Genomic DNA, 12500 nt, shown 5'->3' on the forward strand with positions numbered 1-12500 from the left:
AGCTCCTGTGTATTTGAATTGTTTGCTCATCTATGGAGGCTCACCATTATCTTATTCCTGGTTGTGTTCATCAGCTGAGTGAGCTGCCTGGCTGCAGACATATCTCATAAGAAAACTTACTAAAGCCTCATAGCACCCTGCCTCTTCCCCCAAGAAGATCATAAATACTTTGTTTTAATTGTTGAGGATAAATTTGTGTAGCAACACAAAGCGAGCATCCTGCTCACTCCATGTGCATCTCCTGCTGCTTGGTCAGCACAGGTCCACTGTTCCATTTTTAAATTAAATTATGCTTGTGATAATATTGTCTTGAGCTTACAGTTGCTGACATGGATATCGACAAAGGCTTAGCCAGTATTTTAATAAGAAAACAAAATACAGGAAATACTCTAGAGTTTCCAGGTGGATCATTAACAAGACGCCTTGGAGGGCTGAGACTGCCAGCCAGCACAGGGAATGCATCACAGTTCGTCATACAACTTAAACTTCTTTTGACATCTAGTTATGTCGAAATGTGACTGATCACCTAGGGGTCCAGGCTCCTGTGAGGGAAAAGTTCACTGACAGACAGCGAACGAAGCTGATCTTAAATGAGAATCAAGAGAAAGCAGCATTCCAGCGTCTGACAGTCTGCAGCTGCTACCTGGGTCTGCCTAACGAAGACGAGCCTGCTCTGCTGAACAGTTATATTAGCATCTGTATGCTTCTGTCTCATTATCACACATCTGCCCACCTTTATTCGAATGAAGCTTCTTCTGATCTGACAGCTCAGGCATTGTCAGTGAATAGATATTATGGGAGCCGGGTACAGCAGCTTAGGGTGTTAGCTTTTATTTTCTAAAGACTGTTGTACAGTTTGACAGTATAATGCCACAGAGGTAAAGAAGATAATTAACATATTGGGCAGTTTCTAAACAAAGCTGAGACAGTTATACTGGCAAAAGTGCTGCTGCTGGAGCAGTATTGTTTGCACTCTGGAAACATCAAAGGCTTGCAAGATCTGCCTTTATAAAAAAGAGAACAGGTATGGCATGGTCCCCTCACCACAAATAGGAAGTTTTGGGGGGCTTAGCCCACAACTAAAACTGCAAAACCTTTGGTGCTTGAAGAGCCTGTCGTGTGCATTCAAACCTCCGCTTGCTCAGGCAAATTATCTCTCAGCATTTGAGAAGATGTGAAAAGGTGTGTGTGGAGAGGAGGTTGAGGGTCTTTTTGACTTTCTTGAATTTATTTTTACCCCACAGCACAAAGCTAAGCATTCATTTGAGCTTCACAGAGCTCATATTTGGATGGAGATTTAAGCCTTCCAAGTTTGAGATCACATGTGGGATTTTCTGAAAATGCCAAAAAAGCATATGACAGAGGTTTTGTCATTTGCTCAGTAATATACTAGAAAGGCTTGCTTAAAAAAAAAAAAACAAACAAAAAAACCAACCAACCAACCAACCAAAGGGGGAAATAGTATTTTGAGTCCACAATGTAGACGGACTGAGATTAGATGATTGAGGAAAGGGATGTTCATATTCTCTTCTGCAGATCTGAGAAAAAAAAATGCAGTACTGCCATGGATTACTACACAGCTTGTCTTCAGTTTTCACCAGGTCTTAGAGTCTGTATAAAATATTTGACAGTGCTGGAATTGGATGGCAACTTGACTTCATAAATATTTGGGATATGAAGCATTTACGAAAATATAGCCTCTGAAAGTTGTCATTCTTCTTTACATTTTTGAGAAAAATAATGAATGGGATACACTGCAGCAAGATCATCCCTGAAATTACTGTCCCTTTGAGCCTTGGTTTATGTTTTAAATGGCATAAATAATAAACTAGACCCCCCTGCCCACAAGTAATATTATGGCCAAAAATCAGATCTGCAGCTGGTTTGGATGAGTTGCTCATTTACAGCCAAAATAGTGTTCCCTGTTCCTGTGGCAGCAAGCAGATTTACCCTGCTAAGAATCTAGCCCCAAATTTCTAAGAACTTACGGACTTTGCTCGTTTCATTCATGGCTTTCAGTTCACTGCTTTTTCTTTGTTCTTGAGAGCACAGGGTTACACGAGTTAATGTTGAAATTACTGCTATTTTGCAACAACGCATACAAAGTCATTTCAGCATCTGCGCTGATAAAGTGAGAACAGCTCATCCAGATTGGCCTCCAGGACCTGCACTCACCATTGCAAAGTTTGAATATAGAATTAGATTCGTTTTAAAAAGAGAGGGGGAAAAAAGGAAGAAAAAAAAAAGATAAATCCATTGTCATTCATTCTAAAAAGGCATTACAGACTGCCGACACTGTACAGAAAAATAGGAGATGTTGACCTTTTTATTATAGACTTTTCTGTGCTGTTGCCCTGCTGTCGGAGGTGCCTCCCCCCGCAGCCGCGCACCCCCGCACGCAGCCGCGCACACACGCGCCCGCTCTTCAGCTCTATGTTATCTCAAATAATTACCCTGCGCTTCTGGCTGTCCCCAGTGACTTCTGCTGCTAAAAAAGCTACTCATTGTCGGTGAGTGAAGAGGGATTTCAAACCTGCTTCTTGTGGCCCAGCAACAGCTCTTAATTAACCACTCAGGTATTGAGCCGCCTCCTCGCCCGGCTCCCATCCATATGGCAGGAACATGTCCACAGCGATAATCACTGAAGGAAATATTGTATCAAAAAAAGGGCTCGCAGAACAGAAAGCTCCTGCAAATTATTTTTAATGATTCTCCTCTTGTGAGCCGGATTATTTGTTGTTTCCAGCAGCGCCAGGGAAGGGGCTGTGTGGGGACATGCCAGTCCCCATCTCTCGGGCACAGCCCCAGCCCCAGCCCGGGCACCCGGGCTACCAGAGGAGGCCCTTCAGGCAGCCCAAAGAGCTTTAGTTCCCTATGATTTTGATAATCCTTTGTTTCTAGTGTGACTCGCTTTCTACATGCTGGATGTCCATGTTTCCTGTGAGAAAGGCACTTGAAAAAACTTGCAGGATTGACACAGACCCAGACCCTTTTTCCTTACCCCTTGGTTTATAGTAAAGAAAACAGTGATTCAAGTTTATAAATCTAATTAAAAATGAAGTTGCATTTACATTTTAAAACCTTGCATATACCAGCATACTGTGTCAAAAGATATTATGTATGATTTTACTTTGTGACAGAAACCATTACATTTAAAAATTCATTACAGCAAGGTTAGTTAGACACATGATGGATGCAGCTTTAATCCTGCCATATATTATTACAGTTAAAATGTAAATGATGAAAAATATTTTGTGCTTATCAGCATTTATGTGGAAATGTGTTTTACAGTGATATATGGTGTTATATTTCTATTATTATGATGAGAAAGAATGAAATACAAAAAGACTAAGTGTTTATTAAAACATGGTTACTTGTGATAAAATATTCTTGTTGTACATGACTTTAAACATATTTACCAAGGGCATTTGTCCAAAACAGCTGTGAAATGTGTTTGCTATGCAAATCATTCTTTGTAATTTTTTCCCCTCTGTTATACTGACTATAGCTTTTTAATAGCCTAATGTTTAAGCTATGTAAATATATTTTTATTATTTTTCATTTCAGACATGGGGGGATGGGAACTGGCTCTGTTTACACACATGCATGTATTCTAATAGATGGAAGCACACATAAAAAGATAGACAGAAAATTGATCCTAGCAGAAATCCTTTTCACATTCTCTCTCCTCTCGTTTCAGTCTCTCAAAGCCAACCTTGATCACAGGGAGCTGAGCTCTTTGCCAGCACAGCCCTTGGCAAGTGCTGATCTCTGAGCACACGCGTGGTGCTGCTGACGGGGCAGTGATTTAACAGCTCACACAACCAAACCCTTAACTCAGCCTTGTTCTACACCCTCCTCCTCACACATGGCTAGTGCATCATTGCATGGGAGATTCATGCCCTGGCCAGGGAACTGAATTTTTCTTTTTTCCCCAAGGAAGGTGAGTTCTTATTTGGGCTTGTGCTTTAGAAGATCCCTGCCAAGTAAATCTGTACAGAATTGTACTAATAGGAAGGGTAGTGAATTTTGAGGTCAGTACTACGTGTTGCAAATTCCTAGGTTAAGTTTTTTAAGAGATTTACTCCAACAGCCACCCTTCTAGAAAGATTTCTGGCACTAAAGGCCTGGTCTCCACAGGCAAAATCCAGTATAATCTTGAATAGAACAATACAAAGGCGTAAAAGTCATTAAGTGACTTGCCCAGTATCCCACAGGAAGTCTGTGACAGAAAAGAAAATAAAAATGTGAAGGACCCGAAACTTAGGAATTTAACCATTCTGTCTGTGCATTCCCACATGTGCTCTGTACACTGGGTTTTCAGTGTTTTTGAGTTTCTTCTCTTGGTCCTTCCACTGCCCCTGGCTGACACTGCATTATTCCAGTACTAATAATGATGACCCAGTAGTTACTGTCTTACATCCCACATTACCCCAGCTTGTTTCCACTGTGTTCCCACTATTTATTTTCTCTATGTATCTGCTACAAGTTGTGCTGTTTGTTTCGTTACCTTCTATGCAGCTCATAATTAAGAAAAAATAGAGTCAATAAACAAGTAAATTGTATGGTTTTCATATTGTTCCTGTAATTCCTTCAGTTTGTATTGCTATCTCTTAGAAAAGAAATTCACTTGAGTTTGGCATGATGCAGTAATCATGCTGAGATTGCTTCTAGTTATATGACGCTGAGCCCATATTTAACAAGTCAAATATGCTTCCTCAAAAAAAGGAACAAAGTAAATCAAAATATTTGTGATCCAGAGCATGTATGTCCCTCAGTCCTCAAAGCCTGCCTTTTAATATGAACAGAAGCAGGGGACCTGGTGCTTGTAGTTCACTAAAGTGGCTATTTCCTTATAACCTTCCTCTTGTAACAATGTTTATTCAGTTATCAGGGAAGAAATATCATTTGTCCGTGCAGCTACAATTACCTAATTTGTTGTATAAATTATTACTTTTTTTTCTCATCTCATGTTGATGACAGAATCATTTAATAGACTTTCAGTTGCTCAAGCTTGAAAATTGGTTCCACATTCTCTCTTTTTTTAGTTTTCCTCCCTAGGGTAAGTGCAACGTGGTCTAAATACAATTTCCATCCCCCCTCCCTTTTTTTTTTTTAAACATCTGCTTGTATGAGGATGTTGTTGTGTACATTAGCACCGTACAGTTTAGCACCCTTTAGCACTACCTTCATCTCTCAGCTTCCTCATTCCCGGGGCCAATCATAATATATCAGGAACTGTAGATATTTCCTATCTCAGCACTCTCCATAACTCTTCTGCTCAGCTGTCTGAAGCTGTTTTCTTTAGGAAGTCCAGAGCAAGGGGGACTGGCTGACCTGGCATCAGTCCTATTTATAAGAACAAACCCTGTTCCCCACACACCTTTGGAGCTTTGTCGTGCAGGGGTCACATCCGTTTAAATTAACAGCTACCGCGCCCGTGGTGGAGCACGGACACCTAACCTTTACTGTCCCCTCTACCCTTTTGTTTGAAGTTATCCAACCCAGCCAGATGATTTTCTCCAAAGCTGAGGTTACAGGATTTGCAACTGTGGCTTTGCCACATAGTTCATTAGGAAGGGAAAAATCAGCTATTGTCACATGTACTGGATTTTGGTGTGTGCGTCTGACATGTTTATTTGTTTATTTGAAATAAACATTTGCTTTAAAATTTTTCCTCCCCTGCTGTTGCTGCTGAAAGAAATGCCAGTCAGGCTTCTTTGCTTAGCATAGAAGCTGCTGTGTGGTTGGAAGAAGAAATGATGAATGGAGCAGCCATCTCATTCCCAGCCTGTGCTAGAAGAGCTTCTCTTAGAAGTAATGCCATTGCTGCTTCCATGACAGTGGAGATGTCACAGAGTTACCACCTGCCCACTCATGAGTCAACTGGTTGCCTATGAAATCTACTTATTTTAGTTTTAAACCGAAGAATATTTGCTGAAAGCGGGATTATCACTTTGTAGACCACCAACAGCTGTTGAAAAGCAAGGCATAAAACTTTGTTTATGTCTTTAATAACCCACTTAATGACAGAGCAAGCACATTATTCATAATAAAATAGGCTGGCATAATCTTACCCCAGTGCATGGTGTCAGGGAATTAAGAAACATCTGCTATGCCATAAAATAACATTATATATACTATGTACATTAAAAACATGTGTACACACATGTGTATATTATATACATTATTTAAATTGTCTCAGTGGAATTCTACTCTTTTTAATTACATTTAGCAAACAGTGAAATGGTTAAATGAGGGTATTTTTGCTTCTGAATCTGAATTTTATATGAAGTTGGAGTCTACGGCTAACTGTAGTGGCAAGGGACAGGATATTTACAGTACATTTAAAGCACAAAGGCAAAGTTTCAAGTTTTGAAATTGGGGTTCAAAATCTATTTTTAGCCTTCAAATAAGTGACCTAATTTTCTGAACCACAAAACATTTGTGGGTTTTTAACCTGATGAGCCCATTGGTTGCTCAGCAACTCTGAAAAACCAGGCCAGTGTTTCAGTGCCTAAATGCAGATTTTTATTTACAATGAAGGCATCTGAATTTACAGCTTTTATCCACAGCAGTTCTAGGCATTGCTCCTGCCCTCGGAATGGAAACCCCACTGTGCTGCTGCTGCACATGCTCCAGGAGTCACTGCCTCTGCTTTGGAGAGCTTGGAGCCAAAGAGACCAAGAATTCCTCACCCTGGCTCTGCAGCTGGGATGCTGGAGGCAGAGGGGGAATCCTGCTCCCTGCAAGAGGCTGAGCATCGTGGCTCCCAACCAGCAAAGCATGTAAACATGGCTTTAAATTTAGGCGTGTGAGATGTAAGTGGAACTACTTGCATCTTAAAATTAAATACATGTTTCACTAGATCAGGCCAGATGGTTTTACATGCTCAAAAGTGACATTTACAAGGTCACATAGGAAATGTTTGACAGAGCCAGGAACCAAAACCAGATCTCTCAAGTGCCAACCTTGTGCCTTAATTTTGCACCCTTTTTTTTTTTTTTTTTTTTGTGATGACATATTTCTCTTAATGCAAACAAAAAATGGGAAAAAGATCCAATCAAGAGAAAATTAACTTGTGGAGTTTTGCATGTCTGTCTGTTTCATTGTTTTTTTTCCAAAAAACAACTGAATATCCCAGTGCCACTGTTTCAGAGATTAGCACTTTAAACTTTCCAGAAGAGCATATATTTTTATGCATTAAAAAAAAAAAATTCTTCTATCTTTAAAAAATGCAAGTAATATGTTTTCATTTCATAGGTGGCCCACCAAATAAAAAAAGCTGTAAGTTAATAAAATTTCTATACAGATTTATAAGAACTGAGTGAACTCCCCCAGTATCTGAATGTTAATCTGTTGGAAAGTAGCTGCTGTGGTACTGGAATAACTCAAAGTCACACAGCAGGGCACACTAACAGTAGTTCTCTCATTGACATTTTCCCCACTAGTGCCAAAATAAACATGGGAAACTACTATTGGGAAAAAGCCCAATGAACTACTGGAATGGCAACTGTGATAAATTGAAGGTGGTTTCTTCAGATTCACCTAAATCTCTGATTTCACTAATGTGTATATTTTTCTTGGTAGTCCTATCCTTGTGAATTATCTCAAATGCATTTGGTTTAGTCTGTCTTAGCTAGCTCTGGTCTTGGCATGCAACTACATTCTTTGCAGTCTCTCATTCTGCCTCAGGTTTGAGTGTGTTTAGCTTTTCTGTCCTCCTTTAACTCACACCCAGACCTCAGCACCATGAGAAAGTACTCTAGATTAAATTCTTTTTTCAAATTAATATTTATTGACCAAAGTCTTACTCTGTGTATGAAAAGGAAGGAAACAACATTCTCACCTTCACATAGAACCCTCCTATTGCACCAGCAAAATGCAAAAAGGTGAAATATGAGCCTGGCAGAGTAGGTTTTATGCAGTGACCTCTTTTTTTGGCTGGCTGGGTTCTGTGTTTCACTTTTGGATTTAATTGACTTCTATTCATAGTATTTGAATACCTGTGACCCGTTTGCAAAAACTCTTAAAAACTAGTATAATTTAAGTACTATTCATTTAAGTGAATGTACCCAGTCATCTGTGGGGTCTGAGGGGCAGGCTCCAATTGTTCTTCTTGAGGGTATTTAAAATATCATCACTTCACACTGTCTGGCTCCCCCAGGCCTGAACAGGGGCCTGTGGCCAGGACACTGCAGCCTGAGAGCTGAGAGGGCAGAGCCTGCAGGTGCTGGAGATTTAGTCTACACATAGAACTATTTCTTCTCTAATTTGTGTCAAACTGAAAGAAACTGAAATGTAGAATCTTCCCCAAAAAAATGTCCTCTAACTTGTTGTGCTGGTTTTTCCTTCAGCAAAGACCAACTCCTCTTGTTATGAGCATTAAGGATCCCTGCTGAACCAATACAGCTCCATGTCAAGGTGTGCTTAACATCAGCTTCCCACTCCTCAGGACAGACACACATCTTGGCTTCCCAGGGGAGCAGCCACCCAAGCTGGTAATAAGGTATGTATCTGTGTTTCTCTGGGGTTTAATTGTTATGGTTTTTTAACTGAGCCTGAGCAATTGTCCTGTCTAGGGAAGGTACTGCTCCTTCCCCACCAGCAGCACACGCTTAGGAAAGAGACCAGAAAAGGGTGTCTAGATGCTGCTGCTTCTATAGCCCACACCCAGCAACTCCACTTTACTGAGCCAGGGCTGGTATCCTGATTATTTTTTCCCTCACCTCCCCATCCACAACTTCACATAATCAGTCTTTAAGGCCATGTAAAATTTTGATATCCACAATATCCAGGTTCATTCAATTCCACAATTTCACCCCATGTTATATGACCTGCATTGAGTTCTTAAATTCTTGTTCCAAATAATTATTTCCATGACTCTCTTGATTTTCTAAACCTTTGCTGTATCCACTTTCTGTCATCTGTGCTTTCTTCAGGCAGTGGAATCATGCTGTGTGTAGGTGCTACTCCGAAGCAGTCCCATATCTTTAAAATGTGACAAATCTCTACTGGTAACTTAACAAAGAGAATTTATTTTTGGGATGAAATGGGCACACATTACTACCCTCAATGATACACAATACAAGACTGAGAAATGCCAGTCAAAGCAAAAATATGAAAAGTGGATTAAAACCAATGCCCTTCAATGGTAAGGAATACAGAGGTGAGAAAAAGATACTGGTGTCTCCCTGAGTTCCCCATGTAGAGGAATCTCCAAAAACCCAGAAAATGGCTATAGAAGGGTTCCCTTCCCATGTGTTCCCCTGTGTGGTAAACTGGGTTCAAGACTCTAAATATCATGTGGAGAAAATCCTTGGAGTAAAATCAAGATCTAAATATGAACTCAATCACAGAAGTGGTTGAATTGCAAACTTTAAAATATTTAACATGTTTAATTTTATGTTGTTCTAGCCAGCTCCTTTATTTGGGGGCTTCCTGTTTCCTGCATACTGGGAGAACTGGAAAGCTAAGGCCAGTGAAAGCACCTATCACAGCTTATTACAGAGGGTAAACAGCCAACGTTATTAGTAGATGAGCAGGAAAGGCAGATCAATATAAGGAAATACTGCTTTCATTCACTATTCCCTTTGTCACTGCCAGACCTCAGAATTTTTCAGTTCATTGATGTCAGTAAGGATTTACTTCCCTGCCCAAGGAGCTGGGGCCAGATTATTCCCAGGCTGCAGCAGATACTGATCAGCATGTAAGCTGGCTTGGGCAGCTGAGTAAGAAAATAAAATTTAAATTCATCTGCTTGGGTTTACAATGTCCGCATTGGTATTAGGCAACCTGACAACAGAAGTGACCAAAACATATTTCCTTTCACAGCCATGCCTGGTGAATACACCAGGTTAGTTAGGCAGAGGGGTACAGCGTTTCATTAGCTGAACGAACACCTAGCTCAGGCCAAGTCTGGAAACATTTTTTTCACAGGGCTGCTGAGGGGTTAAACTCTGCTTAACACCTTCACTCTCCTACTAACATGCCATTCTTTCATTTGCAGAGCAGCTTCCTCCCCAGCAGCACCTAGAGCCTGTCCTTGCATACCCCCATGCTCTAATGCCCTCAGCAAGCTGTGGTTTACACCACACACACCTTCTCATCACTGTTATCACCGATGGTTTCCTCAATGGAAGTAATCATTCACATTATAACTGTTGCCAAAACCCTCTGGCACCAGAAGTGCTCTTGGAATGAAAGCCTGAAGGCATGCGAGAGCCTGAGCAGCTGCAGCAGCAGCCCGGGCAGTCAGCGAGCTGGGGCTGAACCGCATCGGGAAAAGGCACAGGACTGCCCTGAGACAAATTACACTTTGCTTTGTGTGCACATGTTTTCTGTTCAGTATCAACCAGAGGTCGGTGCCTAGATCTGCCTCGTCCTTGCAGACAGGTTCAGTGTGTGTTGACACATTTTTAAATGTATTTATACACAGGAGTGTGTGTGTGTGTGTGTGTGTGTGTGTGTGTGTGTGTGTGTGTGTGTGTGTGCTAATCTCTGCCCAGGGTTTGTACACCTTGAGGACCTCACTCTCTAAGTGGAGGTTAGGAGTTCTCCACAGTTCAAGTTATAAGCAGAGATACTCAAAAATAAAGACTTTCTTCTCATCAGTGATATGACATTGTCTACCTAGTCACAGAACAAGATACAGCTTAGTCTGAGTTTAAAACCATCAGAGTTCATCAAGATAATGCATCCAAATAGTCAATTGACTTACCTGGAGTCTGCTCAGTGCTTCCATCTTCTCCTGGCAACCAGGCTGAGGGGCATTCCTAAAGTCCCTGGCAGCTGCCATGTGAGGAATTCTTATTGTGGGGGTGCAGTTTATCTGAGTGGGCACATGTGAGTGCAATCACCACATTTGGATTCCAAAGATGACTAAATGTTCTATGTCCTTTCATAGGTTTAGCATTTTTAGTGAGTTAAACTAACTGCATCTGTTATTTTTTTACAGTTGAATTGTGTAACTTGATTGTCTGACACAGTATCAGCAGTGTGTGGTTCTTTATGGGTCACGGCTCAGCTGAATTTTGTGCATAAGAATTTCCCCATTTTTGTTCAGGACATAATTGTTCTTCTGGGCAATACTCATCAACTCAAGTCTAGGGGAAAAAAAAAAAAAAAAGAATGCAAAATGCAGCCAGACATCTTCAAAAGAAAAAGAGCCTGTTTATCCCTTGCAATGAAGCAGAAGGAAAGTCAAATCCTATTCCAGTTCCTTTGGACAGGGGCCACCCATCCCACACCAAGACCATCAGCCACAGCCCAGGTGGCTGACTCCTTACCCTGATGTCTCAGGGCAGCATCCCTGTGTGGAGGTGGCTCTCTTACACCCTGACTGGATCCTCAGGCCCTGTGCAGTGGTGCCCACCCCTGGCACGGTGCAGGTGAGCAGCCCAGCAGGCACCAGCAGGCACCAGCATGAACCCCTGGGCACCATCTCCTCTCCCCTGGAGTCCCCACAGAACTGGGGGGCTGCACAGCGCCCTTGGAACAGGGCTTGGCTCCAGGAGGATTTGGGGCAGAGTGGTACTCTATAAAACTGTGCACCAGCAAAGACAGCCCAACCCCTTGTTAGTGCTGGAAAATGCTCTGCAGCATCCAAACCCTGCAGTGCTCCAAGCTCGTGCTGACGGGCCAGCTAATTGTCAGCATGCCACTGCCTCTGCTCCCTGTGTGGTCCTGCAGAGAGCCATCCTGATGGCTGCCAGTAATGAGGAAAGCTGGTGTGTTTTTGTTTTGTTTCCTTTTAAATAAACTTGCAGTCCTTAATCTAGCAGGCTGGAGTCCAGATTTGACAGCCGTGTGAGTAATGAGGTGCAAGGAAAGACAGGATGTAGAATTAGGAGGTAAGGGCTGAAGATTGCCCCAAATTTGATCTCTAGACTGGACATGTTACATCTCCTCCTCACCCCTTCTCCTCTTCATCCTCCCCCTTGCCATCGTTCATAGGCACAGGGCATAGGTGCTCACTTAGCAGGACAATGGGCTGCCCAGCAGACAGGGGAGATGCAGGGGAGAGACACACTGGGCAATTCCCCACTGGTCCACCAGGCCCTGTCTGGGGCATCTCATGAGCAGCTCAGGCTGAGGCACCTGGAGCTGCCCACAGCTCTGCCCCAGGCTCCTTGCACCCACCTTTTTCTCACCTCACCTTAAGGAGAAACATCAGCTGTGGTTCAGCTTGTTCAGATGCCTGCATAGGAGTGATACATTCTTATCTATAGAGATCTATACAGGCCAAGAGATAATTACAAATATTAAGTCATTTAAAAACAGCAATGTCTCTTCAAAATAAAGGTAAAATATTCTTGTATATATTTCCTATTTTACATGCACTTTCTCTGTTCCTCTGTGTCTCCCTTTCCATCCAGCTGATCACATGACTAATTTTCTTCCCCTGCAAACTGCATTTTCGTTTTTCTACTATCTACTAGAAAAATATAACACCCACCCAAAGTGTTTGTTCTCATGAGGCTGGTACATTGCACATTTGT

This window comes from Passer domesticus, chromosome 12, assembly GCF_036417665.1.
Source record: "Passer domesticus isolate bPasDom1 chromosome 12, bPasDom1.hap1, whole genome shotgun sequence".
Taxonomy (NCBI): domain Eukaryota; kingdom Metazoa; phylum Chordata; class Aves; order Passeriformes; family Passeridae; genus Passer; species Passer domesticus.